Source organism: Euprymna scolopes, chromosome 14 (assembly GCF_053919585.1).
Source record: "Euprymna scolopes isolate OS-2025 chromosome 14, ASM5391958v1, whole genome shotgun sequence".
Classification (NCBI taxonomy): domain Eukaryota; kingdom Metazoa; phylum Mollusca; class Cephalopoda; order Sepiida; family Sepiolidae; genus Euprymna; species Euprymna scolopes.
The window spans coordinates 95,779,200-95,795,174 of record NC_136495.1 but is presented as its reverse complement, the minus strand read 5'-3'; the positions used below and the strand labels follow the sequence as shown (position 1 = coordinate 95,795,174).

The 15,975-nt window shown below is 33.9% G+C and overlaps 1 protein-coding gene across 4 annotated transcripts in view; it reads right to left on the bottom strand.

Annotated features, from left to right (window-relative positions):
• Positions 1 to 15,975, bottom strand: part of LOC145293172 (uncharacterized) — a 297,731-nt gene that overhangs the window by 74,474 nt on the left and 207,282 nt on the right. The window lies entirely within an intron of this gene.

The window sequence follows — 15,975 nt, the reverse complement described above, 5'->3', positions numbered from 1 at the left end:
GACACATGTAAAAATGACATAAGACGAGAGAGAAGAAAAATCTAGATTAGTTTATCAAAATCTTGAATTCAATACATAAAAGAAAAACGTTTAGAAGTTTGCTGGACTGAAAAAATATTATATCTACATTTAAACAGTACGCTCCCAAAACGAGAAAACGAGATTCTACTTTTTGAAACGATTAAGTGTGAACACCATGACAAATATTATTTTAGAATTTAGAATGGGGGATTAGTTGCGTATATAAATTTAATGTAAAGTTACTCCTCATTTCCAGACCATTCAAACTTTTTAAGACAATTAACTTAATTATTTCATATAAATACAATCGATAAAGTTATAAAACCAACCGTAATCAGCTTAAAAAGTAAAAACTGCCCTATAATTTTATACGACAGCATATATATATATATATAAAAATTAGCGTTAGAAATTAAAAAATAAAATAAAATTAATCGAAAACTCGACACACAATGGTCACTCGTTTACAACTTTTCAATAATTACCACCCCCTCCACAACTAAGGGACAAGCGACCATTTGTTCTTTATCGTGTGTGCAAAAACTGCTTTGCACGCAATAAAATTTGGAAAATAGATAAATAAATAAAATCAGTTTCAGTATGTTAAAAGTAAGGTTGATCGATAATCAAATTCTACTGCATCCGGTATAGTCATTTGTTCATCTGTGTATAATTTCTCGACTATTAATTATTCTGCACTTTTACTGAGTTATTTTAAAATAACGGGGGGGGGGGAGCTGTACCTCTATTTAAAACTATAGAGGCGGGAACTAAGCCCCCCCCGAAGTACTTAGAAAAATCGATTTTATTTGTTTAAAAAGAATATAATTAATTAAAAATATATTTTAAAAAAATGTGTGTGTTTAGCTTCCTATTAAAACTATGGAGAAAGGAGCAGAGTGCTACTCCCCCCGAAAAATACTAATTTTCTGTTACCGAATTGTTCTTGCTTTTTTATTCACTTGTGCCATTTTTACCAATGCTATGCTGATTACTAACCATCATCACACAACATTTCTACACGAGTCATGGATGGATTAACTTATAAAGTAAAGAAATCTGATGAATATATTTTAAAGAATACATCTATTGATATACCAACGGGGTTGTAAATACGCTTAAATATAATATTTTAATTCATGCAGATTTCGTATTTATTATTATAGAATAACATTTATATTGATTATTCTACGGTACCCAATATATAGTCGTGATTTAAAAAATATAATCTGGGTATAATATAATCTGCTAGAACCAAAACCAAAACATTTAGCTCTCCAGCGGTATTCGCAACCATCTGATCTAAGGATACATTCATATAAAAAAATCTCTACCAATTAATGCAATTAAACGTATAAATATATATTTGCGCATGCGTAGAGGATACGCATTGTTGACTTATACTTGCATTAGAAGTGTTCCTTTTCGACTCAACCTGGTCGTTAGTTCATTTATTTTCTGAATTTTATTATAATTTCCAACTTTGGGTCAAAATGTTACGTTTTGAATTTAAATCGAACGAGAGCCATTTTCACTGGTAGAAAAATGTTAAGTTAACATGCTCCTGTGAAAACTCATACTCTCTTTTGGAAACGAATGCCTATTCAAGCCAGTAGCTTTTTAACGTTTCTTCGAATCGCATCTCCCGTCACTACAGAATCACAGTGTGGCGTTGCGTGCAAATAATATTCGTTAACATTTTATCTAGTGTGTAGACTTCGTCGCAAAGGCAAATGATTAAATTCGACACACTTTTTTGTTGAATATAAAAGGTATTTTTGCTAATCGTTTTAACGCGAAGCCGCTGACATGCATTTTCAAAGCCAACAGAATATGATCGCATTGCTACTTTTTCTTCTCTGGGTCACTGAACAGTTTCTTAGTCTGCAACTATGACGGCCTGTTATGTATATAATTCGTTCGACGGTTCACGGTCGTCCGACATCTTGCAAAGGTTCGGAGCATTAACGAGTCTTGCATCCTGTAAAGCTTTCTCTTGTACGCACTTTATCTCTTCATTTTTGCTCTTTTTCTTTTTACTTCTGATCTCGATATCTATATATCCATTTATTTCTGACGTCACGCGCAACCACAGCTTGGTCATTTGCATACGTATCAGTAGCTTCGTAACAACGGAAGGAAAGAGTAACAACTCTAATAATCATTTATATCTATGCAACCATGCAAATAAATCGGATACGTCTTACTTAGACCACACCTTCTCATACCGGCCTAAAACATACGATCATTGATAAATTTGCGAACTGCACGAATACACGCGCTATGTCATTCACAAACAGAAGAAACAAATGATAATAATATAAGCTAAAAAGCAAGTTCCCGTCTACGTGATTTGTTGAACACTGTTAAGACGGCTAACTATATTGTCCGCATGAATCGACATAAATAGAGCTTATTTCTCCACTTAACGCATAATGGTTCAAATCGATTAGAAGAACAAAGACAGGACTGAACTTCTCTCTCTCTCTCTCTCTCTCTCTCTCTCTCTCTCTCTCTGTCTATATATATATATATATATATATATATATATATATATGTGTGTGTGTGTGTGTGTGTGTGTGTGTGTGTGGAACCATAAAATTATCGTCAGAGAAAAAACATGATTTCATTTCCGTTTGATGAACACCGGTTTTCTTTTTCGTTGCATACATCTACTAGTTGGCCAGTTGTGTACAAATCCCAAGAGCGATAGGAGCCTTCTATCATGTCTGAAAGTGACACAATGGTCAACGAGCGAGATTGGAAATGCGCCGCTGTACAACTCACGCTCTTTACCGATCCAAGTTATGACAACAAAACAATTGATAGCACCCTCAAAATGCAAATCCGGACGATTCAACACTTGAGGGTACAACTCAACCAAGTTTCAGGCCATGGTTATGGTCTTTGTTGTGGTTTTAAGTAAGAGCCATATCATGCCATCACATCACATCTTCGAAGTCAACACCAAAATGTACCTGGATGTGCTAACGAGTGTTGTGATCCTCTGGTGCAATCGGGTGGCTGCTGACAGATCCTGGGTGTGGCAGCAGGACTCGGTGTCGTCCAAAAAGGCCCAAGTTTGGCTTTAGAAGGAGTGCTACAACTTTTTACCCTTCCTCCGTTTGCTGGAGTCAACTAATCTGTCACGTATCGTGTTCATTCAAGTGTATGCCCTCCCCCGCTATGTAACACTTTAAGAATACGTCTGTCAACAGGAGAAAATGAGATGGTAACGCTATCCCGGTGGAAACGAGTGTTGGGATTCAGTTAAAAGTACAAAGTTCCAGATTAACTTTTGAAGCAAAGTTTTTTCTTATACAAAGCATTATTTTATAGAATAGGACTTAAAAATCTATGGAATATAGGTTTAAACTCTTGACATATATCATTGCTGAGGAATTAACAGCGTAATTCATACAAATGTTTTTTCTAGAGGCGGCGGACTTTAAATTGACAACTCTATTTTCTTTTATTGAAAAGTTTGCAACTGTACGTGATTTAGAGTTCGTCTTGGTTTGGCGATTCATCATGAAAAGACTGACACCTGAGCAGCATTTGCAAATCATGCAAATTTATTTTATTTACATTTGATGAACAAGTAATTTCTCAAAATACACCTGTCAACAGACCACCTCGTTCATGCGATTTACCCCAGATTATTTTCTTTGTCGATATGTAAAGTCTCATGTATACGCTGATACAACGGGTCCAACTTAGAAAACAGCATTCGACGCGTTATTGCCGAAATACAGCTTAATTTGATGCGTACAGTTTATGAAAATTGGACCTCTTGATTACGACATATACGTGCGAACTACGGGGCCATATGCGCAAAATTGTATTTAAATTATAAATGCAAAAAATTAATCTTTGGAATAAACTATATATTTGTATAATAAAACTATTTTTTGTGATTGATTTTTCATTTAAAGTTTGACGTCACTAAAAAACACTTCATATATGTTTTATTTAACGAACATCCTAACGTATAAATAACTAAAAAGTCTCCACATCAGTGAAATCAGCCTGAAAACATTTTTGTCGAAATAAACTAAACCAAACATTAAGAATCTGCTAACAGTGAATATGAACTACTCTGTGCACGTACATTTCTCCCACGAGTTGTTTAAAGTAGTGTTTATTTAAACGTGTGCATTGTTTAAACCTTTATGGGTTATATTTTATGACGCCAACAATTTGTTGATACAGGGCAACTGCTGATACATGATGTCATTTTATCGTATAAAGTGAGTTTTCAACAGTTCGCGCCAAATCTTTAATTGTCTATTTGATTGTTTGCGGTGAATATATTTAAAAAAAATACTTCTCATTGGCTGATAAATATGTTTTCTTCTATTTTTTTAAAAAATACTTCTCATTGGCTGATAAATATGTTTTCTTCTATTTTTTTTAAAATACTTCTCATTGGCTGATAAATATGTTTTCTTCTATTTTTTTAAAATTAAATTTGAAGCTGATTTAGTACACACGTATGTCTTTTAATTGTTTCTAGTATTTGCACATAAACGTTACTGAAGGCAAATCTTTGTTTAAGTTAGTATTATGCAGTAGATAAGGGATAAGAGAAAGGGGGGGATAATGTTATATAGGCGGTATGAATATTGTTGGTTTTATTTCTCCTTATGTGAAGTCATCTACATGCATATGCATTCAGTTTTATGAATTTAATTTATATATTAATTAATACGCATATACCTTCTTTTTTTTTTATTAAATCTTAATACGAATAAGAGGAAGTAGGAGGACAAGGAAGAAGAGATAAGACAGTAAAATGAAAAATGAATAAGGAAGGAGAGTGAAAACAGAGGATACCGGCACATTGGAAGATTTATCTCGCAAAATGAACTATCAGTTGGATTAAATATTAAACTCGGTAAAATCGAGCGGAATTAATTCTTTTAAGAACAGTCGGAAGGAGACCAGACCTTCACATAACACACACACACACACACACACACACACACACACACACACACACACACACACACACACACACACACATGTATACATAACAATGTCATTAAGAATGAAATGTCCGATTTAACACTGACACTTTATTTCGTAATATCATAAACAAAAAATAAAAAGGTTTAATCAAAATATGCACGCAAGGCATCTATATATTTTTGCCATTTTATTGGCAGTTTATTTATGCCCAACGACAAAGAATCGTGAGGAGGAGATAAAATCACTGAAGAGTGTTTTTGTTAATTCTTCGTATGCAACGGTTTTTCATTGTGAAAAGTTGTCTAATGCTTTGAAAAATATGGTAATCGGTTGTTTTTACATCTGGTGAATAAGGTGGATGAGAGAGTATTTCTAAGTTCAATTGCTGCATTTTGAACGTTATCTTGCAAAAGGAATGCCTGGTCCCTATTCATTAGTCGCAATTCTTTACTTCCAAGTTTTCTCATCATTTCGCCGAATTGTTTGATGTATACATCCGCTGATATTGCCGCACAAGGTCATAAATGGAAGCTGTGACAAATGACACAAATGACACTAGTTGAGGCCCACCAAACCAAGATTATTAATATCTTTTGATGGAACTTTCATTTTGGATTGTATTTTAGAGTCTCATCTTTATCCAACTATTTTACTGAACGCTTGCGATTATTTATTTATTTACGGACAGTTATCCTTATCTTCGTAGTTGTTATTTCACGAGGTTACGACCAACTATTCTCCTGACCTTCGGCATATGGTCAACTGCGTAGCGATAGGAATGCTAAATTTCTTAACTGTAACCTCAGTAATTACTGCCTTCCATAGTTGTCGTTTCACGACGTTTTGGTCAACTAATTCTCTGGCCGACTTTGGGTAGGATTGAAACCGCTATATTCAAACAATGCTCACCTGGAACTGTAGAGATTCAACGCCTCTATCCACTATGCCACAGGCCCCAAAGGGCAATCAAGGTTGGATATTTTTATCTTATAAATCCAAGTTTTTTTTCTTTTTGATCTGGTCTTCCATCGTCGGGTTCGTACCGAATGGTATATTATTTTTATTATTGGAATCCTTTCAAATGAGTAATTTGCATATTTTATTTATTTGCGGGCTGTTATCCTCATCTTTATAGTTGTTGCGTCACACAACGCGAGACGACAACGGCTTTGTCTTCCGGTTTTTATTTTGGATCAGTTCATTTCTAGGTAAAGCAGATAGTCTGCCAAAATAGGGTCCAGTGTTCTATACCTTTCCTATTTGTTTTAGATGGTCCAGTAGTTAAAATAAAATTATCTGCTAAAACGCATTGAATAAAACGATACTTCTTTCACTACTGCTCTTCTTGGTTGCAAGATTAATTACTATAGGGTTGGTTTTCCAGACTGAAATCACCAAACGGAAACCTTTCAAACCATCGGCGCACAAATCTTCTGTTCGCTAAACACTTCATTGATGTTTCTAGCTGTTTTAGAGGCATTGTCTCACAACGGAATTTGTATTTTTAAGCAACATAAATCTTTGATTTACCCATGGGTTTCGAGGTATTTGAAATTTCTAAATCACAAAATTATATATGACCTTGAACTACATCAGTAAAATGATAAAGTTAAGGTTAATGATATGAACTTATGAATTTATGAAGAGGCAATAAAAAAACAAAAACAAACAAAACAAAAAAACGTGAAAATTATAATTCGACAAAAATGTAATTAATGGAATCAGACATTTCATTCTTAATAATACAATATATAATCAGCAATGAAAAGCTATCGATGACAAAAGAACGTAAGAAACAGACTGGCTGTACTTTATTTATTATATAAGAAGCAGAAGTTTAAGAATGTAACATAACGATTTTCAAAATAGTTTGACAAAATTTAAGTTTGGCTAATTAGGTAAGTAATTACGTATTTTAAGGTTTTAATATGTTGTTAGTATTAAAATCTATTCAACATTATTTTTTTCGACTATATTAAAAAAAGGGACCAAATGAAAACTAAAAACCAGCATTTCCGAATCACCTCAGAAGACAGCATACGCTGCTCAAAAGACTATCGACAACGACAAAAGTTACATGAAAGCGGAATGCGGCTGAAACGTTGTGAACATATCAATAGCAAATATGAGGACAACTGTGAAAAATGTGTAAATAACAACAATACCACAGTCCATAAACAACGTCTAATACCATAAGAATAATTGATTTTCGAAATACTTCGTTGTGAAGCATCTCTTGAACAAAGAACTAGGTCGACCAAAGAAATTCTGCTTACAACAAAACACAAAAAATTAAAAAAAACAAACAAGCAAAAAAAAAAAAAAACACAAAAAAAACAACCAAACAAAACAAAATAAACGATAACAACATAGCCCAAAACAAAAGAAACCAATCAAGAGTATTTATTAAACAATGTGTAATAATGAATCATTTTTAATTATTCTCGACGAATCAATCAATTATTTATTTCAATTGATTTCAGTTACAAATTAAGAACAAATATGTTGCAATTTGATTAATTGATAGAATTATTTTATAAATAGATTGATAGATGATTATTATCGATGTAATAGTTGAGGTAGCGGTCTATGCCGGGAAATCTAAAACGGGTGGCGCAGTGGTTAGAGTACTTGAAAAATTTCAATTGTAAAGTATTTTCCTGAAAGTTGAAGGTTCAATCCTCAGTGTGGGCGACCGAAATATACAATTGCGAATTATTTAGGACTTCTATCCAGTCATGCCTGACGGAACGAGTGCATGCTACCCCCATAAATTAAAGTGTTCCGTTCGAAAATCCGTGAAGATTCCCGAGTTCCACAAGATACACATGAGAAGGTTGGATGGTATATCGACCGAAATGTGGTGAAAATAGCACTCAAGATGAGAATAGTAGCCCGAATAATCCAAATAATCCAAATAAGCAACCCTCATCTAAAAATTAAAAATAGAAAACGTAGAATAACACGCACCTTCAATTTTACCTTCATCAACTTTCTGTAGTCTGACACTCATGACTTGACGACCAATTTTCCTTTCTTCGCATTCTCTGAAATTTCGCTCAGATTTAGTCACTGTCCTTTCATCTCATTCACTATCTGCCTCTCATCCTATCATATACGGCATAATCACGTTGACACAGGTTCTCGTTAGATCATCGGTCAAGCAACGTTGAATCTAGTCAGTACCAGATGAGTGACCAATTTGGGAATACTAGGCGCTGTTTGTAGGGGGACATCGATACCTCCCTACAAGAGTTGTAAAAACTTAGCATCGTCATCTTCCCTAACGGGGATATACATTCGACCGGGGACCGTTTGTGAATTTCATACTCCCATGAAACTTCCTCCTTCGAAGGAAGCCGGTTAAACCCGCATTAGAGTTAGTGCCACAGTTTCTTTCTTTCTTTCTTTTTCATCCTATCCCCCGATACACTGTAGTTAATGTACTTTATGAAAATTACTTACTGTATATTGTTCCGTACTTCCTCGTTGGTGACATTCTCCTTGTAGGAGCCATATAGGTGTTTACAGAAACTACGTATCTTTGCAGCATACACTCGTCTCTCTAGATTTGTTGGCAGGCTCTACGATTCATAGACGCACAAAACATTTGAAGTCGACAGGGGAGAGTATCTCCGATCCTTGAGTGAAGGACGGTATTCCTCTTATTCTCGATGATCCCGATTCTTATGAGTGTTTTTTAATTTTTTATTCTTACTAATGTTCCACCAATTATCAAGGCCAAATGCCATTCGAGGATAAGGCATGATTCCTTACTCAGAGATTGAGAAACTTACTTAAGAACCGAGCATGATTGATGAATGGACCAGTTCGGATACTTGTGGGAACGGTTCATGACAAAGATCTGTTTCCATTGAAGACGATCATGTTGTAATCTTAAGCCACTGTGAAAAGGCTTTGATTGTACACACGGAAAAAGAAAGGAAAGTTTTATCTGCTGTGATAAAAAAAAACGATGTGTTGCTGTGAATGTCTTAAGAGTGGGGAAGTGGAGATTTGCGTTGTCAAACACTTTCAATAATAGTAATACAGAGTAGAGAGAGACTAGCAGCTTCTGTGAAAAAGGGATTGTAAAGAACACAAGAGATAACCCCCACTAGATTTCAGAGTTGTTTTTGATATTTGTCTAGGCAACGAAGAATGCTCTGTGCAACACCTCACCAGATGTTACAGCAGTACTTTACAATCTTAGGTCGTATTTCACTCCTGTATAGGTCAAGTCATGTACGATAGAACAATCCAACCATTTTTCCAGCGATCTTAACAGATTAGATGTAAGTCTTCTGTTTTAGATCCAGAACGATGGTCAGTCTTGGGAGCTTATCAAAGCAAAAAGCTTTCTTAAGTAGAAAAATGCGTGGTTATAGTCAGCTTACGTACTTCCTAATTTTCTGCGGAGCGCTAGCGGTAAAAGGGAAAATCGATCCCTTCATTTTTTTGCTCTTTAGTATTTCTATTGTAAACCAATTCATTGAAATCTATATATATAAAAGCGAAAATTTATGTATGTATGTATGTATGTTTGTGTTTCTGCTAAAAACTTTCGACAGACAGAATAAAAATTCACAAATTTGGTCTCATATGAAAGCCCCATCCTTCGCCCGACAAATATCGAAAAATTGGCCAAAAACGTTCAATTTTCACCCTGAAATCAGCAGTTTTCTACAGGGGGAGTCAGCAAAAACCGTCCTCTCATGACAAAGTCGCTTCTACGCATACGTCTTACGACGTCGTAACCTGATTTAGTTTAAAGATTAAAAAAATTACATAATTTCGTGTACGTCGTGTTAGCTCAGTCGGTTAAAGCGCTGGGTCATTATCTAAAAGTTTTGGGTTCGAATCGTGGTGTGAGATGTCTTTTTTTTTTCGATTTTTTAAATTTAGATATTGAAGCAAGGTTATTCAAGCCATTTTACACGTAACGTTCGTTTTTCTGTTTTTTTAATTCGCTTATTCTTAGGTTTTCATTAACAACACCACACCTCCGACCAACCAAACACCCGGGCAACGCCGGGTACCCACCGATTTTAAAAATTTTAATATTGAAACACGCTTATTTAAGCCATTTTCACGTTTTTTTTGTTTTTATTTTTCAGATTTTTTAAAGAAATTTTAACGTTCGTTTTTCTGTTTCTTTTTTGTTTATGTTTTTCCGATTTTTATATTTACCATCGTTCGTTTGCCTTACGTTAGTTTTTTTGTGTTTTTTCCTCGATTTTTTAATTTTTATTTAATATTTAAAAATATTTACTTCGCTTATTCTTCAGATTTTTTAAAGAAGTTTTAACGTTCGTTTTTCTGTTTTCTTTTTTGTTTTTTTACTTTGCTTATTCTTATGTTTTGATTAACACCCCCATCCCCGCCCCAAGCACACACACCTCCAAACACTCGGGCAACGCCGGGTACTCCCCGCTAGTAAAATATAAAAAAGGATTGTACTGAAAAGTATACAATAAAAATTAAGGAAATTATACAGATAATAACACAATAATACTTTTTTGTGCTCTTAATAACAACAAAAAAAGGGTTTATTTTAAATTTTATAAGAAATATGGTAATAAAAATAAAAGTTTCTTTTTAATTTTAAAAATAAAAGTTTTCATTTGAATTTATATAATAAATATATGTTTAGGAAAATATAAATGTAAAATTATTGAAATCAAAATAACAAATGAAAATGAAAATTTCAAACATAGAAAAAACGTATCCAATACATAATATTCCCAAAATAGTCGGCTTTGAGTCTACGCTGCTACATGAATTCTTGCAGATGACTAATCAAAGTTTGCATCATTAGTCCCTCTCAATAAAATAAAAAAAATAAAAAAAGATTACAAAAACTGTTTTAAAGATTTATTAAATAAAAAAATAATTTAGAAAACACGTAATAAAAAAGTACAGACACATAGGAGATATGTATATGTGTGTGTGTGTGTGTGTGTGAGAGAGAGAGAGAGAGAGAGAGAGAGAGAGAGAGAGAGAGAGAGAGAGAGAGAGAAATGAGGAAACTGATTTGCCTTGCGGCCGCTTCTGGTAATACTCAGCAGAAAATTGGAGATTACCTTAGCTGACGATAACCAAACGTTCATTTCGACTGGAGCAAAGCAAGGTTCAATTGTTAGTGATGGAAAGAGAAGAAGCTTGGTTTTAGAGGTGTTAAAAGTAACCAGCCAGTTTCTTGTATTGCACCACTTCCAAAGAGAAGGAATCAACGATAAATTTGTCAACAGTTACCTTCGAAGTGTTGCTATAGATAGTTGTGTCGTTTATGTAGATGTTAACAAATGATATCAAAATATGACTTGGAAGATCATTAATGTAGATCAAAAAGACCGTTGGGCCAACGGTAGATCCTTCCGGTACATCATAATTTATAATACGAGCTTCAAACTTTTACTCATTAACATTTTTACTTTAATCCATCAAAGTGAAAAGATTTTATGGTTGCGAAGACCTTGCCATATATTCCATAGCGACGAGTTTGTTAAGCAGTTCTTTGTATCAGACCCAAACAAAGGCCTTTGATATAGTTATATGGCGCGAACTATTGTTCTAAAAACAAAGCCTCCATAAAGAGAATCATTGATCTCGGATATACTGTCTCAGATTGTTTATTTTATTCATACTTTCTTTCAGCATTTCGGTTTTTCTGCATTGCTATCGCAAATTTATAAATAACTACATACTATTTCACCAGTAATACTTCCAACAAAATACCACCCTTTTTCTCTTTCTTTCTCTCTCTCTATCTCATATATATATATATATATATATATATATATATATATATATATATATATATATATATATATTAGCATGGGTACCTAGTTTGACTGGGTTTACATGAAGTTCCGTTTGACCACACCTAAGGATATTAATCATTTTCATCATGGGCAACAATTTAAAAAATAAAAGAACAGATAAAAACATGTAAATGTAATCGTCAAAAAAAAAAAAAAAAAAAAAAAGAAGTACGTGATACCCTATTTCGGCATAAGGGATACAAAGAGAAGAAACTATTCTCTGGATATTGCGCACTGTTTGTTGTCCGTGCGTTAAAAATAAAATCCTCTCTCTAAAAAATAAATTGATAAAAATAAATCAATACAACTTGTTTCAATAAAAATTGCAGCGAGGACCCAAAACGACCGAAAAAAAAAAAAAAAAATTAACCAAACGCATGCGTAATATGTTTTTTTTTTTTAAATTTTTATTTTTTGTAAAGGCACTTTTTTCACTGGCTTTTATTTTTCGTAAATAAAGGAAATTTTCGATTTGCTTTTTTAGGGGGGGGGGTTCAATATCCTTTTTTAAATGGGGGGCTTCTTTGTTTCTAGAAGTGTGACTGAAGTTTGAATTCGGAGCGGTCAAAGTTTCTGTATAGCCTTTTCAAGAATATTAAAAACAAACAGATGAATTCATTTAGTTTATTCGTAAGTGTTCTTTGTTTGAATATACAAACATTTTTCTGTCTACACGGAATTTTTTTTCAAGCTAGAACCTTATTGAGATTACCAAATTATTTTATTTGCTGAAGTTTTTAGAGGGAGATAATTCTACGTCTTTAAAAAAGTCGATGTCGGAAATAATTCCAAATAAATGAAATTAATATATTATCAATAAATTGTTATTTAAAGTTTATTAAATAACAATTTTAAATAGAACATTTAAATCAATTCCCTCGCTAGAAATATTAACTAACATACCGCTATTTAGTAAAATCGATTTTCCTTAATGCAATATGCAAATGAGGTGGCCTCTTCATTGTATATTTTGCAAGAATCGCATTGTTGCTTAACTTTTCTTATCTACAAAAAAGAATTATGTATTCCTAATTAGTCACCCATCTGATAATGACCCAGTTCATTGTTGCTTAACTTGTGTTATCTACAAAAAGTATTTTGTATTCCAAAGTAATTACCCATCTGATAATCACCAAGCTCATTGTTGCTTAACCTGGTTTTCTACATAAAGCCTTTTGTAATACCAAGTAGTCATTCATCTGATAATGGCCAGCCTCGTTGTTGCTTAACTTTGAGGATCTACATAAAGCATTTTGTATTCCCAAGTAGTCACCTAATAAGAATGACCAAGACAATGTTGCTTAACTTTTACTAAAATAATAACATTGAGACATTATCTAGGCTGTTTATTTCATTAAAAACACACCAATCATATAACTCACATTTCATAATTTTTCATAATTCTTGAATATGTTACTAATTCGACAATCATTTCTCATGATTTAACCCGCATTATTACCCCCCTCTTACTAAAATAATAACTTTGACACATTGTTTGGGCTGTTTATTTCATTTCAAACACACTAATGAAATAAATTGCATTTCATCATTTTTACATTACAAACACACCAATCAATAATCACGTTTACTCGTAAACGGTTTCTGAGATTTCAAGGACTGTCTTCATATCCCTCACCCCACTGTTAAAAATATACATGAAATATTCCCAAGTAGTTACCTATCTGATAATGATTAAGTTCATTGTTGCTTAACTTTAGTGATCTACAAAAATCATTTGGAATTACCAAATAGTCACCCATCTGATAGTGACCAAACAATGTTGCTTAACTTTGGTGATTTACATAAAGCACTTTGAATTCTCAAGTAGTCACCCCTATGAGAATGACCGGACAATGTTGTTTAACTTTAGAGATATATAGCATTTGGTGTTCCCAAGTAGTTACCCATCTGATAATGACCAGGCTTCATGTTGCTTAACTTTGGTGATCTACATGGAGCATTTAATGTTCCCAAGTAGTCACCCATCTGATAATGACCAGGCTTAATATTGCTTAACTTTGGTGATCTATATAAAGCATTTGGTGTTCCCATCTGAGAATGATCGAGACAATGTTGTTTAACTTTGGTGATCTACATGAACCATTTAATGTTCCCAAGTAATTACCCATCTCATAATGACCATGCTCAAGGTTGTTTAACTTTGGTGATCTATATAAAGCATTTGGTGTTCCCAAGTAGTTACCCATCTGATAATGGCCAGGCTCCATGTTGCTTAACTTTGGTGATCTACATGAAGCATTTGGTGTTCCCAATTAGTCACCCATCTAATGACGACGAAGCTCATTTTTGCTTACCTTTGGTGATCTACATAAAACATTCTGTATTATGAAGTAGTCACCCATCTAATAATGACCAAGCTCATTGTTGCTTAACTTTAGTAATCTACATGAAACATTTTGTATTCCAAAGTAGTCACCCATCTGATAATGACCAAGCTTATTGTTGCTTAACTTTTGTGATCTACATATAGCATTCTGTATTTCCAAGTAGTCACCCATCTGATAATGACCAAGCTTATTGTTCCTTTATATTGGCGATCTATATAAAACATTCTGTATTTTCAAAGAGTTACCCATCTGACAATGACCAAGCTCATTGTTGTTGAACTTTGGTTATCTACCTACACAATTTTATATTCCCAAGTAGTCACTGAAATGAGGAAGCTATATCCAAGAGAGGTCACTCGCATATTATAAAAATGATTGTATATTATTCTAATTGTATTCCACAAGGTCAAAGGGAGGTCACTTGCATATTATAAAAATGATTGTATATTATTCTAATGGTATTCGACAACGAAGCTACATCCAAGGGAGGTCACTCGCATATTATAACAATGATTGTATATTATTCTAATGGTATTCGTCAATGAAGCTACATCCAAGGGAGGTCACTCGCATATTTTAACAATGATTTTATAAGAAGGAGGTCATGTCTAGCTTTAGAGAAACAAACGTCACTCGAAAATAAGGAGGAGATCATGCCTAGCATGTCTAGTTTTAGAGAAACAAACGTCACTCGAAAATCAAGAGGAGGTCACGCCTGGCATGTCAAGCTTTAAAGCATACACAGTGTCTAATAAAAATATATATGGTTACGTATGTTTATACTGTAAAATCATGTATTGAGATTTAGACTGCAGTGCATAAGCACCTTCAAAACTGTCAAATCGGACCTGTAGTGCACAAGCACCTTCAAAATTGTCAAGTCAGACCTATACTGCACAAGTACCTTCAAAACTGTCAAATCGGACATATACTGCATAAGCACCTTCAGAATTGTCAAATCGGACCTATACTGCACAAGCACCTTGAAAATTGTCTAATCGGACATATACAGCACAAGCACCTTCAAAATTGTCGAATCGGACATATACTGCACAAGCGCCTTCAAGATTTTTCAAATCGGACCTATACTGCACAAGCGCCTTAAAAAATTTCAAATCGGACCTATACTGCACAAGCATCTTACAATTTTTCAAATCGGACCTATACTGCACAAGCACATTCAAAACTGTCAAGCATCTTCAAAATTGTTGAATCGGAACTATACTGCACAAGCATCTTCAAAATTGTCAAATCGGACCTATACTGCACAAGCACTGTCAAAATTGTCAAATCGGACCTATACTGCTCAAGCACTTTCAAAATTGTCGAATCGGACCTATACTGCACAAGCACTTTCAAAATTGTCAAATCGGACCTATACTGCTCAAGCACTTTAAAAATTGTCAAATTGGACCTATACTGCACAAGCAACTTCAAAATTTTTCAAATCGGACTTACACTGCACAAGCACCTTCAAAATTTTCAAATCGGACCTATACTGCACAAGTACATTAAAAATTGTCGAATCGGACCTATACAGCACAAGTACCTTAAAAATTGTCAAATCGGACCTATACTGCAAAATCACCTTTAAAATTGTCAAATCGGACATATACTGCTCAAGCACTTTCAAATATTGTCAGCTTGGATCTATACTGCACAAGCATGTTCAAAATTGTCAAATCGGACCTATACTGCACAAGCACTTTCAAAATTGTAAAATTGGACCTATACTGCTCGAGCACCTTCAAAATTTTTCAAATTGGACATATACTGCACAAGCACCATCAAAATTGTCGAATCGGACCTAT